This window comes from Lygodium microphyllum, chromosome 14 (assembly GCF_053477565.2).
Source record: "Lygodium microphyllum isolate KBCC chromosome 14, Lygodium_microphyllum_v1.1.10, whole genome shotgun sequence".
In the NCBI taxonomy this organism is placed as follows: domain Eukaryota; kingdom Viridiplantae; phylum Streptophyta; class Polypodiopsida; order Schizaeales; family Lygodiaceae; genus Lygodium; species Lygodium microphyllum.
In genome coordinates, this window is record NC_141148.1 from 101,227,993 (window position 1) to 101,244,514 (window position 16,522).

Here is a 16,522-nt window from a genome sequence, read left to right on the forward strand (position 1 = left end):
TTGCTGAGACCTCGAGAGATGATGTAGTGACATGCATCAAGGTGTTAGATAACACCTTCACCACATTCGCTAGGAGCTATGAGAGGCTTGACCTAGGACTTCTCGATGAACCCCTTACTTCTGATGTTTGTGCGTTGCCATGCACTTGGGAAGACTACGAATTTATGACCATCAAATTCCCCAAAATTGCCACCAAATTAATTGCTAATGGAGAAATCTCAAAGGAGCAAGCCATTCTCAAAAGACTAATTACCTCGTACCGCAAGCCTGCTTGCTCTGCACCTAAACAAGAACTAGAGGAGCTCACGCAGCTTGCCAGCTCTAATTCTTCATTCGTACAACTGTGGTATGCCTTGCGACTCCAATGGGAGAAAAAAGGCTGTCATATCATGACCAATGCCGAGCAAAGAAGGGCAATCAAAACAATTAAACAAGACCCTACTTATGTGGCACCTCTTTTGTTTAGGGTTTTGGCCATTACACGCAACATACACTTAGATGACCATGTGTTAGCCCACCCTTGCATTGACCAATTCCTTATGGAAGAGGAATTGCATGTTGCTAGCCGCCTCAACTCCAGGGACATATTTCATGATGTCTTGACCTATATCACCCAAGCTTCCATACGACCATGTGAACTTGATTGTCATGCCCAGCTTGAATATAACCCTAACCTCTATACTTGGCTGTTGGCCAAGTAACTCGCCCCACAAAGTCCATGTGAGTCCTCCTTCTTCCCTTGCTAATCCTAGGAAGGATTCCTTTAAAACTTAAGGAGGGGGGGGGGAGCAGAGCAAAGTGAGAGCCAAGTGATGTAGCAAGGTGTAGTGATGGATGAAAATGATCAAGTGAATTTAAATAGGAAAGAATGCAAGGAGAAAATAGATGTTGCTTTTGAATTATTTCCAAGTTTCATACCTCTGTAGCAGCATGACAAATTGTCACACATATTCTTTCTTGGGTTTTTGTTAGTGATGAGTCAATTCATAACGCTAATATTGACATGGTGTAATGACAGGAACCTACCATGGCAGGACAAGAAAAGGGGGGTAAACTTCCATTCACTGAAGAGGAGCTGACAAAGTATGGGATCAGTGTTGAGACACGTGGATTTAGCTAGTTCATGTTCAAACATACCCTGAATTTAGATGATGCCAGCCGGTAGTGAAGGAGTTGGTGGATAAATGCAATCTTCAAAAGTATGTGGAAAAGGTCGGATAGGCTGTAGATTACAGCATATGTACTGACTTTTTAAAGAGCTTTGATGAAGGTAGGAGCTATGGCACGATCACAGTAAGGACTGGTGACCAGGAAAGAAGGGTACAAGTGTCCCTTTAATGCAGCTATCGTCGAGAAAGCCCTGGGGCTTGTGTCCAAGAAGGAGAGGCGCCCAAGAAGAGATGTATATACCATGATGGGAGTAAAAAAAGATGACATGCACACAGTGGATGGAATCAGTTTGGCTGATATTCCAGACCCTACAACAAAGATGCAAGCTAAAATGGTCCATGCCCTTTTCTTAAGACAGAGATACAATGCTTTAATGAACAGAATTGGGGTGCCATTACTAGATAGCATCGCTGCAGGAGTTCTAGAGGAGGTGGATTGGAACGGTTTTGTGCAGAAAACTATCAAGAGTTCAGCCGTGCTCCTGGCTCCAGCCGCAGCACCAGCTGGTGGGGAGTCTTCTGCTTCTAGTGCACGATCCGCAAGGAAAAATCCTGCCACAAAAGCCTCCACAATCAGATATGGCGGTGTCTTGATGGCAATCATCCATGAGGCTATCAAGGATACTGGTGTAGATGAAGAGCAAGCTGTGTATCAAAGCTCACCTCACCACGAGGAAGAAGGCTCGAGTGAAAGGATAATAAGCGACAAAGGAGAGCCGGAGGTACCACTTACTCAAGCGGCTAAACCACGGGAGCAAAAGAAGAGTGACAAGAGCCAGAAGGAGAAGAAAGAAAGATTGAGCAAAGAAGAGCGAGCCAAGATGAAGAGGGCTCAAAGAGAGTCAAGAAGGGTGGAGGAGGAACAAAGGAAAAAAGAAGAGGAAGAACTCGAAAAAATTAGAGAAGAATCAAAGAGGGCAGAAGAAGAGAGGCAAAGAAGGGCAAAGGAGGAATCCGAAGAACTAAGAATGAAATAACTTGCTGAGTTGGCAGAGGCGACTCATAGATCTGCTGAAGAAACCCATGGGGGAGGAGAGATTAATCCTTTGAGTCCCCGCCATGAAGTTGAAGCAAGTGGCAGTGTGGAAACGGCCCCAGTAGTTGTAGGCAAGGGCAAGTTCCTGTTGCACCCCTTGCCTTCCTCCTTTGTGCCAGTACCAATTGACACCACAACCACAACCACCTCACAACCCATGCCCTCTCTAAACACGGCCCAATTGATGAACATGATGCATCTACTTGTCAGTAAAGTGGCTAAAATTGTACCAGAAGCCGGAGCAAAAAGGGCCGCTGCTGCCGTTGATGCCAAGTCTAGGCAAGATCCAAAATGACAGAAGCTAGAGGCATCAACCACTACAGCCCCTACTCACGTGCCATCTGGTGCCAACTATGACGCTTATGTGGCTGAGCTTCTAGCACAATTGGACAAGGCAAAAGAAGAAAAGAAGATAGCCCTAGTGGAGTTAGAGAAAGAAAAGGAAACTTCAGCAGCCTTAAGGCTGGAAGTTTCAAAGCAAGGAGCCGACCGAAGAAGGGAAGTGAAAACTCTACAAGATTAGCTGGAAGCAAAGACCAAGAAAGCCCAAGACAATGAGAGCCACCTAAGACAAAGGCTATTAGATGAAGAGCAAAACGTGGTGGCAGAACAACGAAGCTTGAAGCTACTAGTGTAGCAGTATGCTGACTTGCAATAGAGATTTTCCGAACTGGAAAGGTATAGACAGATAGAAGCTCAGGAGGGCGAGCCAAGTGAGCAACAAGAAGATGCCATAACTTTCCGGCTATGGTATAAACTTGAAGAACAAGACAGATTGGAGAGGGAAATAGAGTTCCTAGAATAGGAAAGGCCAGGAGTTTCCACAGTAGAAGCACAAAGGTTGTAGAATGAGGCACAACGACTACAAGATGCATTAGAGATTACCAAGGGAGACATAGAGGCTCTCAAGGCCATGGCCTTCACCCAAATAAGATTGCACTTCGCAGAGATCCAAAGTTATGAGCAGCTTGTGCAAGAAAAGTTAGAGCTATTTGCTGAGGCAGAAAAAAGATTTAGCATTGCAAATCAAGCAAAAGAAATTGCTCATCTGGCTTGAAAATCTAGGGAAAGGAACCAACTCTGGTTCTTAATGAATGAGCACCAGTAGGTTGTGACAACCTTGGCAAGTGAGCTAGAGGAGGGAAAAAAGAAGATGGACGAGAGAGCCATGAGTGGGAAAGAAACAATTTTGAAAGGGTTAGGGATTTAACAGAATGCTTGGCAGTGTGGCTGAGTGTGAGAGAGTGCTTGTGGAGTCCATGGCAGAAGCTATTGATGTATGTACCAGCACACAATGGCAAGCCTTCCTCAGCACAGTACTACACGTCACCCAGGCAAAGGGCAATGATTCAGTGGAGAAGGTAAGAAGGAAGCTAGAACTGACCACCGAAGCACTAAAGTATGGCCTTCAAGAATGGGAGCTTCCAACATGCACAGGAATCACAAAAGAGCAGTAATTTCACTACCTACACCATGCCGGCCTCTCCACTGTTGAGCTTAAGGAACTTGGGTTTGAAGAGCATGAGCAGCCACCACCACCACCACAAGCGGTTCCATCAGTTGTCGAGCAGAATGTTGAAGAGGGTCCGGAATTTGAGTAGGATGCTGAAGAAGAGTAATGAAGAATGCCCAGTCCGCCTCTACCAGACCTCCCACCTGAAGCGCCTGAAGATGCCCATATGCCCGAGCGCATTGTGGCAGCCAAAAGAAGAGCATGATCGCTGCCAAGACAATTCCCTGAAGAGCTTGTGCCACTACGGGGGGATCCCCATCCTATCGATTGGCCTCAGGAGTTGGTCATATGGTGTCAACAGGAGTTCTAGATGAGGCCGTTTAAAATTTCATTTGCTTATCCACACTCTCTAGACCATGCTTTGCCTCTAGGTATTCTAGCCAAGATCAAGGATATGGCTAATGATCTTGCAAACAGGTGGATAGAGGAAAGAAGACTCATAATAACTAGATGGAGGCAAGAGCCTGAAGACTACTAGCAAGACAAGGTAAACAGGGTTCCCAAAACCGTCCAAGGCTACGGGGCACAGTCAAAGCGGTGGAGGAGGATTTGGGATACCAATTTTGATGCATGGACCGCCTTTTGCAGCTCGCTCCCTAAAGAACGCAATGACCCCATCTACATGCCCTACCCCCATAGGCATGGAGTTGACTATGATCGAAATATTCATGGGGATTTTGACTTTCCTAAGATATATAATGTTAATGCCCAGAGCCCTGAGGAATGCCTAGTCTTTAGGTTAGAGGATCTCCTCCCATCTATCAACTGCTTCCTCGCAGATTTTTCTTCTTGCCTAGATCTAGCCTTCTTAACTACCTGTAATTATCTTAGGCTGATCAAGTTCCTACTAATATAGAGACCCACAACTGAGGAAGCCCACCTCCCTCCACTCTTTTTTGACATCAACCTAGGGATAGATAGTAGAGCAATGACTAGATTAATGATGAGGGCAACCCTACTTCCCTCCTTTTGCCTAGAAATCTTAGAGGATATGAGTGATACCCGCTTCACGAGGTGCAATCATCCTTTCTTTTCATCCAAACCTCTGAAGGCCCGGGCCAGTATTAAAAAATATCTACAAAGTCGTGCATTCCTATCCCAATGCTTGCGACCGCCTTGTAATCCAGCTGAAGGTGATAGGCATTTGCCAGGACATCTTCCTTGTATGCAATTCTTCAAAAAAAAAAGGAAAAAGAAAAAGAGAAAAGAAAAAGCACGAGGGCTCACTTCACTCACTACACCTAGGGTTTACACCTATCCCCTCCCCCACTTCACGCTTAGGGCACATCAAGGGCAGGACTTCCAGACCTGTCACCCTAAGTTTTGCACTGCACCTCCAACAGCACATGAACTGGGTCCTCAAGTGTGGGACATTACTAAGGGCTTACCCAAGGTTAGACCCATCTCCCAGTTCCACTACACATGCACTTACACCACATCGTGAGATAGACACACCCCTTAGGGAGTGCACAACTTCCTCTTGTAGGCTATGATTGTGACTCGGTGAATGGCTACCCAGCTAAAGAAGATCATCCATGACATCCGCTAATGACTAGAAATTTTTTCCTAAGTTGGACAGGACACCACTATAGCAGCTTGGAGCTTTTGCATACTCCAATGGTTGGATGGACCAACATGCTTGATGTAGCCGACCATCTACTTGTTGATGGCTACCATGATTGAACCAAATCAAGTAGAAGGAAAACTCAGTGATGGACCCACCATTGGCATAGATTTTGGAACCTCATATTCTCCAAATGTATGTTCAAACCCCTAGACCTATGGATTGCTTATTGATTAAGTGCTTTCGGATCAACATGTGATGCATGGCTACATGGTTCTCAACAGCCGGCTGGCAATGAACATGATTAGAGATATCCATGCAAAACCTTTATCAGCCGTCACAGAATGGGAGCTACAACTGTGTGAGAAATGCTGAGCATCTTCATGAAGTCTAAAGCACGCCGGAATCTCTCCCAATCATCGTTAATCAAACTCCATCACCTCTCATTCACAACATCACCTTTTGATTGTGGTCATCTACCCACCAGTTCCACTTAGCAACAACCCCAACTACCCCACTACTCCCCACCACAGCGCCATGGGACTGGCACTCAGTTAGGAGGGGGATAATGTTTACCGCAGCATAGAGGAGCGGGAAAATGGAGCAGAGGAGCGGAAAAATGGAAAAAGGAGATAATCGAAAGGGCATATGACAAAGGAAGGAAAAGGCACCCCGGATGGAAGTCAGACCCTGAAAAATTGGAATGACACCTCTCTAGAAGGCCTCAATGTCACCTCGAGAAAAGAAAAGAGTAAAAGTGCACCATTAATTGTGAAAGCGGTCCCGAAACCTTGTAAAAGAGTGCCAAGCTCACTCCTGTGCAAATTGTATGCACTAGTTGGGAATGGGATAAGTTAGAACAGTGGAAAATAGGAAAAGAGGGCCTAGTAGGCTAATGGCCGGCCATGTAAAAAGTGGGGATGACCCCCTAAAAAGTAGGGCTTGTATATAAAGTTCAAAAGTGAATGAGAAGATCATTCTTGTGTGTGGCCAAAGCTTATTCTTCTTCTTCTCTTGTTTCTTACCTTCTTGCTTGTGCTTGAGTGAGGGATTGAGGGAGTGTGAGGGAGTGAAGGAGTGAGTGTGTGAGTGCATGAGAGTGAGGGATTGTGGAGAAGAAGCTCCCCATCTTCTCTCTTCATCTTCTCTTCTTATTTTCTCTTCTCTTTTCTCGCACGGATATGGAGGATGGAGCTTGACGGAGAGGGCTTCAGTCCTTTGCAGTGTGGCCTTCTCCTTTACATGTGCTACAGAGAGGTTTATAGTCCATTGACCTTCTAAATTTGGAAAATTTGGTGAAATGTGCCCCTTTTTTTTTACATCTATAGCATTCAACTACTGATCTCTAGACATTGCAAGACTGTCTTCCTATGTAGCTTTGGGACGGGAACCTCCTTGGTCCAAAATTAGATCCGAACTCCCTAGGATTTGGCCTGATATCTTGGGTTGTCATCTTCAACTCCAGTAGATTGAACCTTGCGTCTTCATCTCTCTTCCGTCTGTCATGCATCTCTTTTAGAGAGCAGATATCTTCCGTATCGTTCTTCCTCAAATAGTATGAAAAGAAAGCTCCTGGGATAGTAGGTTTGCGGATACATTCAGTGGCTAAATGTCCCGGTTGATGGCATTTTCTACACCATGTATTGGATCTGAGGGCGTCTCATGCCAATTCTGTGGGATTAGACACACTGGCAGTGTTTACCTTTAGATTTTGCACCTGCTCTATGAACACATCCATGAGTTCCTTCTTGATATTTGCAACTGAGTTAGATAAGTATTCCTTCAAGCTTTTTCCTCCTGCCACGTTGGTAGTGGAGTTTTGAGGTGTCTCTATTATCACTTCATAGACTGGTTGAGTTGATGCAAAGGGTCCTCTATTCTAGTTCTGATTCAGGGCTCTTGTCTGGACTATTGACTTTGTTGATTTTAGTTGGTAGGATTCCACTGTTGAGGTTGATTCACCATTTTAGGGACTATCTGAGGCCATTGGGGTAGTTGTGGAGCCATCATGGGGGGCACTATCTATTGCCATTGTGGAGTTTGTGCATTGTACTCAGGCATTGTAGGCATCTATTGGTAGGGGTTGGGAATAGTTCTTGGGATTGTATTTGGCATATATGCCATTCCTAACATTGTAGGAGGTAGAACTCCTTTTCCTACCCCATTGAGTATTCTCATAATGGTTCTCATATATATACCTCAATTTATAATGAAATCATCAATTGTAGCTTATTCTTCTACCTTGCAATGTGTGAATACTTCACTCTTAGGGTCACCTTGCATGTGTGCACACACACACACACACACACACACACACACACACACACACACACACACACACACACTCTCTCTCTCTCTCTCTCTCTCTCTCTCTCTCTCTCTCTCTCTCTCTCTCTCTCTCTCTCTCTCTCTCTCTCTCTCTCTCTCTCTCTCTCTCTCTCTCTCTCTCTCTCTCTCTAGTTAATTATGAATCACTTAAAGTTTGTACTTGGCCTTTTAGTTTAGTTAGTGCACATTAGAATGAGGTTCAGGTCATTTTCCTTCAACATAACATTGAGAGCTTTGAGAGGATTGGTGTGAGAATAGTACCCATATCGAATAACACGAGGTGTGGAGAAAGAATAATATTCATGTTATGGCCTCATATATGTATGTATGTATGTATGTATGTATGTATGCATGTATGCATACATACATACATACATACATACATACATACATACATACATACATACATACATATAATATACTATATTGTTGGGCTCCTACTATACCTCATGCTCTCACACCCACACTTTACTCTCACTAGTATATGGCCCTTCTCCATTCATGTTAATATAACCAATTGTGTGGAAACTAATTAATTTCTTTGCCTATTCATAGACACCCCTTAAACTAATTTACTAATGCTATTGCAATACTCCTTTCATGTAAATTTAAGTTGGACCTTCGACTAACTTTTCTAATAAATTGTGGGGAAGATGTTAAATTTCTTAGCATATTTGTAGACCTCTCTTAAACTATTGTATTAGTGCTCATATAAGACAATTTAGAAAAGAATGTTGTTTATTTAGAACATTTTGTTAAGAAAAAATGAAGATATATTTAAGAGGTGACTCAACAAATAACATTGTTAAGGGCAATTTGAGCATCTTCCTGGACCTCCATAGAAGAAGCTCAAGCCCCAATCATTATTAGTATTTGGGTTAAGGTTGTAGCAATTCGGTTTAGTAGTTATAGGGATCGAATTAGATGGAATCTCATAAGTAAAATTTGAATTTACAATTTCTATGTTTCTAATATATGCTACTTTGGATAAACCATTTTCAGCAAACATGCCACTCCCCTTTGTGTTGTAGTGTGCTTTCCATTTGCATTAGTGTTGACCACCTCACCTCCCCAAGTTAGTTGACTTGCATGATGTTGAAGAAGAGTATATAAAGACTTTGGCCAATAGCCCACATATGCTCCATTTATCATTAGCCACCAATTGCCAGTCTTAGGATCCTGCAATGATTCACCCAAATCGTTTCTCAATTTTGGAAGTTGTTATCCATTTTGTATTGTGTATGTGCAAGAAAGTGATTGACTTGGGGTGATGAAGTTTCATATTATATCATTAGGGGTGGTTGAATCCTTGGAAAGAACATAGTTTATATATGGTTCCTTTAATGAAAATGAAAACCTTTATCATGGGTGATTTCTTGATTGTCCTACCTCAAGGTGAGAGAGGATCATTTGTGTGTGTGTGTAGGCGCATGCGTGCATATGTGTATATTGCAGCACAATAACATTAAATTTCCATATCATAAGCACACAAACCCCTATGTATAAGCCATTTACATACATACATACATACATACATACATACATACATACATACATACATATCTATACATATATGAGAGAGAGAGAGAGAGTGTGTGTGTGTGTGTATACACACACACACACACACACTCTCTCTCTCTCTCTCTAAAAACATTTACTAGCATTGAAAGTAAAAGTTTTTTAAAAAATGGTGATCTCTATATGTTCATCCTCTCTTGGGCCTTAGTCATAGTTCTACTGATAAACATGCATAAATGCATCCCGTATGTATGTGCAAGTCTTAGAAACTAGATTTATACAATTGATTAACTCACATGATAGGACATCACATGTAGGTCTTTTATATATAGGAAAATATATATGTTGATTTCATAGTAATATATAGCATTCAATGTTTATATTTGTATGCAAAGATCAAGGTCATGTCATGGTAAAGATATTCACTCTAAAAACTAGAAGATCTAACTCTTGTTGTTGATCATGCTTATTTGACACATTCGATATTGATCCATCCAATATAATTTCACTACTTGTTTGTATAAATCCTGAGCATTGGAGGTTGTAACATCCTCTGGTATTATAAGCATCACTCTACATGTACATGAAGGTTTAAGAAAAATTCCTAGATCATCCTTGTTAGGATCGAGTAGAGGATGCGATTGGTGACTTCAACTTGACCGTTGGCTTGGGGATAATAGAGGGTGGACTTGCAATGGCGGATCTTATACAGTTATGTCAATTCTTCCATGATTTTGTTAAGGAAGTGGGTAACTCTACTGACAAGCTCTAGGGGACTGCCAAAACGGGTGATGATATTCTGGTATAGGAACAAGGCCACGCTATTACCATCATCCCACTTCAGATCTTTAGCTTCACACCACTTGGTGACATAATCTGTACATACCATGATGTATCCGTTCTACTTCCATCTGATGGGGGGATCAATTGGACCTACGAGGTCGATGGCCCACTTCTTGAATGGCTTCAAGGGAAAGATAGGTTACAGTGGCATGGCACTGGACTTGGTGGGTTTCCCCATTCGTTGACAAGCATCACATCGCTTGCATTAATCATAGGAATCCTTGTGGAGGGTTAGTCACCAGTATCCTGCAAGTAGAGCCTTCTTGGCTATGGCTTCTCCTACAAAATGGCTTCCACACGGCTCGTCATGGCAAGCCTTCAGGATAATCCCAATATCATCTCCTGCAGCACATCATTTGAGTACTTCATCTTTGCCCTTCTTGTACAGTGCACCACCTAACATGGTATAGGGGGCTGATTCTAACAGAAGCTTCTTCCTTTTCTAGCTAGAGATACCAAGAGCATATTATTGGGTTGCCAGGAGGTTAGCAATGTCTGCATACCAGGGAGTTACAATGTCGACCAAAAACAAGGATGCATCTGGGAGGTCTTGATCCTCTTTTGCAATTTGTGGGATACACGATAGATGATCAGCCAGAACATGGGAGTGAGCAGGTTTGGTGATTACCTCGAAGTCAAACTCTTGGATTAGAAGGAGCCATCTCATCATTCTTCCCTTCACATCTGCTTTTTTCATCATGAAGGATAGGCCCTCATGATCCACATAAAATTTGGAGTGAGTTGATAATAGGTAGTGGCAAAACTTCTCTAGGGCAAACACCATTGCCAAGCATTCCAGCTCTATCACTATATATTTACGCTCTTTGCCAATGACTTTTTGGCTTGCATAGTAGATGGGTTGATCCAACTTCGAGGAGCGTTTCTGGCATAAGATTGCACCTAAGTCTTCAATTGATGCATCAGTGTGCACATGGAACTCCTTCATCCAATCAGGAGGTTGTAAGATAGGTGTCTACATCCTTTGTCCAAATGAACTCTACATCCTTCCTTAGAAGCCTATGCAGGGGGGCTGTCTTTGTTGCAAAATGGGCTATGAACCTTCTGTAGTAGCCCACATGGCCTAGAAATCCCCTCAACTATTTGAGGTTGGTTGGTGCTATCAAAGCTGCAATCTTCTTCATCTTTGCAAGGTCTATTGCTATCCCTTGTGTAGAGACAATGTGGCCCAAATAGGACTCCAAAAGAGACCCCAAGTATGCATTTGTCAGGGTTGAGGGAGATCACATAATCTTGCCATAGATGAAAGCATTGCTCCAAATGTCCCCAATGTTTAAAGATCAGACTATAAACATAGAAATCATCCAAGTATACCTCAATGAAGTCATGTAGATGATTTTGAAATGTGGCCATCATGACTCGTTGGAAGGTAGCAGGGGCATTGCAAAGCCCAAAAGGCATCACTCTGTAGACATAGGTCCCCCATTCTATTGTGAAGGTTGTCTTGGATTGATCTTCTTCTCCTATTTGCACTTTGTTATAACCATTGAATCCATCCAGGAGGGAGTAAAGCTCATGGCTTGCCACTGTGTCCAACAATTGGTCAATGAAAGGGATAGGAAAGTGATCCTTCTTCATCTTTGAATTCAACTTGCGAAAATCCACAAATATTCACAATTTTCCATTCTTCTTGGGTACGACCATGATGGGTGAGGCCCATTCACTGTTGGCCACTGGATAGATGAACTCAGCTTCCAAAAGCTTCAACAACTCTTCTTTTACCAAGGTAGAGTAGTTTGGGTTCATTCACCTCTATTGTTGCCATACAGGCTTGGCATCAGGCTCTAGATCAATGTGATGCTGACATATTGTGGGATCCGTCCCCTTCAAATCTTTATAAGACCATGCAAATAGGTCCAAGTTCTCTTTCAATAAGTTATGCAGAATCGATAGTTCCTCTTTTGGCAAGCTACTACCCACCTTTAGGTGGCATTCAGAGCCATCTGCATCCACAAAAGTCAATTGTCTTTCACCTTCTACTTCATGGATAAAGGTCCCATGGGCTTCTGGGTACAGATCTAACTCCTTCAAGGGAGTGATGTCCTCATCTGATGTTTCACTAGAACTGACTTCTTCTTTGGGTTTTGCTCTTTGGGATGTTGAAATGGGATTAGGTTTGTTTCGGGTTTGGTTTCAAAATTAGTTACCTCTTGGATCGAGGACTCATCTTTTGATGATGCATCCAAGAATTTCACATAACAGGGACCCTCTAATGTCTGTTGGGGCTGTTGGATTGGTGATTGTTGGCAAGGTGCATCATCATCATCTTTTCTTAAGAAGGATGGTGAGGGCAGCAAGAGCCACTACTAAAAGAAAGCTTATTCTTTTTAATCCATTTTTTATAAAGATTTTGCATATGAGAGGATCCATTTACCAAACCAAATGGTACCATCACCATTCTGTCCCACAGCATGAGATCTTCTTCTTTTGGTGCTTCTGGGACGTCCTCCTCATATGTATCCTCTTCAAGTGGGATAGATTCTTCCATTTTTCTTTCATAACCATCTTCCTCAATATCATCTTTGTCCTCTACGGATTTTGTCTCTGTCTTTGTCTCTGTAGGAGCTCTGTAAAAGAAGAACAAGTTCTCTGTTTCATCTTCTACCTCTGTCTCTGGCTCTGCTTTGGCCATGTAGCAGGGAGAGTAGTACATTCAGGCCTCTATCTCGCTCTTAGAGGTAATGTTAGAAGTCATTCCTGGTTTGGGCATGAAGTATTCACCCATTGACAAGGACTTTGCATCTTGAGGGAGTTGGCTTACAGTGCCCACTATTAGGGACTGTGCCTTTGTTTTCTTGGGAAAGATCTATTTAGTAGCTTCTTCTTCTATTGATGTACCATCTGTACCTTCATTGGAGGAGTCTGATAAGACTTTGATAGAGGTAGATCCATTACCTTTCTACAACCCATACAACTTCAGCACCACTTTGTTAGGTCCTCTGCCTAGGGTCCGGGTTCCTTTGAACCAATTTGTCTTCACTCTCGCTTCAAAAAGCCATGGTCTCCCCAGTAGCAGAGGGTATGAGGTCCCATAAGAATTCAGTTTCACCACCAGATACATCAACCAATAGTTTCTTTCTACTAGGGTTGTCTTCACGTATGGGAGAATTCCCAAAGGCTTGATTTTGCTCTGGTTTGCTAGTCTGATAAACCAATGTGTAGGTTGCATATCTTTTCGGCGCCTAGAACCTTCATTGTGACATTCGTCACGATGTTTACTGATGAGCCTCCATCAATTAGCGCATCTGCAATGAAGCAACCTTCAATCCACACGCCAGTCTGTGGAGTACCAGTATCTGTGGAGTAACAGGATCTAGGAAGGCGTTGGCTACATTCACTTCCTTTACAGGCTCTGGAGCCTTATTGGTCTTGGTTGCTGTTGAAGGAGCAATCCTTAATCCATGTCTTCGAGTCCAGATGCTTTTGAACTTCTTTCGGCAGTTGGGAGACAACATCAGCAACTGTTGGAATGTTAATTTCAATTCAAAAGTGTCCAGGTCTTTTACCAAGTCATATTTTTTTATGGGATCCACAAGCTTGTCCAGCCTACTAGGAAATGGGGCTACACCCATTTTCATCTTTTCTTTTTCTTCTAGCAATGGTAGCATCGGCATTTCTTCTATTTTTGGAGGTATTTCTGTATCATCTATCTCCTAGACCTTTGGTTCTATTTCTGGAACTATCTGTGGTACCTTCTATGGAACTATAGTGCTTTGTACTACAGGGTTTTGTTTTGTACTAGTCTGGCCTTCTGTTGGCAGGTTGAGCTACATAGTCTTGGCAGGAGGATCGTTCTCTTTTTGGGCAAGTGGTTCCTTCTTCTTAGCACGCGTGTAATAGTGGCAACTTCCAACTCCACCAGATTAGAGACAGGCTCACGTGCCTTCTACTGGCTATCAGTGGCATTGGCCTTGACACGGGTTGGACTGGGACAGTCCTTTGCAGTGTGGCCTTCTCCTTTACATGTGCTACAGAGAGGTTTATAGTCCATTGACCTTCTAGGGTTTGGAAAATTTGGTGAAATGTGCCCCTTTTCTCTGCATCTATAGCAGTCAACTTTTGATCTCTAGCCACCGTCAGACTGTCTTCCTATGTAGCTTTGGGACGGGAACCTCCTTGAACACAATATTAGTGAGTTTGGGAATCTCAAATTCCCATTTGTTGAATACTAAAAAAGTGGCACCCGGATAACATGCCCATAAGTTTCTCAAAACCATATGATGTGACCTATCATTGGAAAGCGCTTGGAAAATGGAATCTATTGAGCTATAGAGCACTCGATTTGGAGCTATAGTGTTCAAGTTATGACAAATCCAAAGATTTGACAATGTGTCCCAAACTTATGGGAAATTCCCATATTCTCCAATATGGTGTTCTTGGTACAAAATTAGATCTGAACTCCCTAGGCTTTGGCCTGATATCTTGGGTTGTCATCTTCAACTCCAACAGATTGAACCTTGCATCTTCATCTCTCTTCCATTTGTCATGCATCTCTTTAGAGAGCAGATATCTTTCGTATCATTCTTCCTCAAGCAGTATGAACAGAAAGCTCCTAGGATAGTAGGTTTGCGGGTACATATAGTGGCTAAATGTCCCGATTGATGACATTTTCTACACCATGTATTGGATCTGAGGGCGTCTTGCGCCAATTCTGTGGGGTTAGACACACTGGCAATGTTTACCTTTAGAGTTTGCACCTACTCTATCAATTCATCCATGAGTTCCTTCTTGATATTTGCAACTGAGTTAGATAAGTATTCCTTCAAGATTTTGCCTCCTGCCACGTTGGTAGTGGAGTTTTGAGGTGTCATCATTGCATAGATTGGTTGGGTTGATGTAAAGGGTCCTCTATTCTAGTTCTGATTCAGGGCTCCTATCTGGACTGTTGACTGTTGTTGATTCCAATTGGTAGGATTCCACTGTTGAGGCTAATTCACCATTTGAGGGACTATCTGAGGCCATTGGGGTAGTTGTGGAGCCATCATGGGGGGCACTGCCTATTACCATTGTGGAGTTTGTGCACTATATGAGGCATTGTAGGCATTTGTTGGTAGGGGTAGGGAATAGTTCTTGGGATTGTATTTGGCATATATTCCATTCCTAACATTGTAGGAGGTAGAACTCCTTTTCTGGGGGTCATTGACAATCTTGCCTCTACTTCATCATACAGTCTAGCACCTTCCACTAAAGTGTGCAGATTGGCTGGTCTTCTTAATTCCACAAACTTGCAAACTTCGGGTTGTAGGCCTCTGAGGAACACTCCTTTCTGGATGCCTTCATCATAATGATGATTGGTCCATCTCTTCAAGATGGATTCCATTCATGAGACATAAGCTTGTACTCTTTCTCTAGAGGACCGACTTAGGTTCATGAATTCCTCTTGCATCCGCTCTTCAAAACCTTCACGCCTGAATTTAGTGAGGAAGGCCCGTCCCATCTACTAGAAATCTATACCAAAAACTTTCAAGTTCTAGTATCCAATGGATAACCTTATTAGTAAGATAGATATTATTTACTAGTGGGGTAGCAAGAATAACCTTATTGGAAAAATAGACATTATTTGCTAGTTGTGGTAGCAAGGAATAACCTTAAAATGGTAAATTGTTACAACATTGCATGAACTTTCTATAGGAGAATATTACACTTATCATAACTTACTCAACTTTGGGTGAATCCTTTTCCACTTGTCTTGACTCTATTAGCATACAAAATAGGCTTCATGCATGTGAGCCTTTCTTGTAATACAGAAGCATTATCATAATGGGATCCTTTCCCATCAAGGGATTCACATAAAACTCTTTTACAAGCAGTTCATCTTATGAATGAAAACTATGAGTTCTTTAGAATTCACAAGTGACAGTCTTTATGTCACATGAACATGAAGCATTATATATCTACTTGCATTATGGGAGTCCCGTTGGGAAATGTTAGTAGGTCAAATCTTTAAGATAAGGATTACTAGTGCAAAGTATCCCATAATGGAAATAAAAGAGTTATGGTATGTATCATTAGGTGATTATGTAGATATTATGAGCTACCTACCCCATTGAGTATTCTCATAATGGTTCTCATATATATACCTCAATTTATAATGAAAGCATCAATTGTAGCTTATTCTTCTACCTTGCAATGTGTGAATACTTCACTCTTAGGGTCACCTTGCATGTGTGTGTGTGTGTGTGCGCGCGCGCACACACGCGCGCACACACTGTGTGTGGGCGCGCGCGCACGCACACACACACACACACGTGCGCGCGCGCTCTCCTTCTCTCTCTCTCTCTTTGTCTCTCTCTAGCTAATTATGAATCACTTAAAGTTTGTACTTGGCCTTTTAGTTTAGTTAGTGCACATTAGAATGAGGTTCAAGTCATTTTCCTTCAACATAACATTGAGAGCTTTGAGAGGATCGGGGTGAGAATAGGACCCATATCCAATAACAAGAGGTGTGGAGAAAGAATAATATTCATGTTATGGCCTCATATATATATGTATGTATGTATGTATGCATGCATGCATACAAACATACATACATA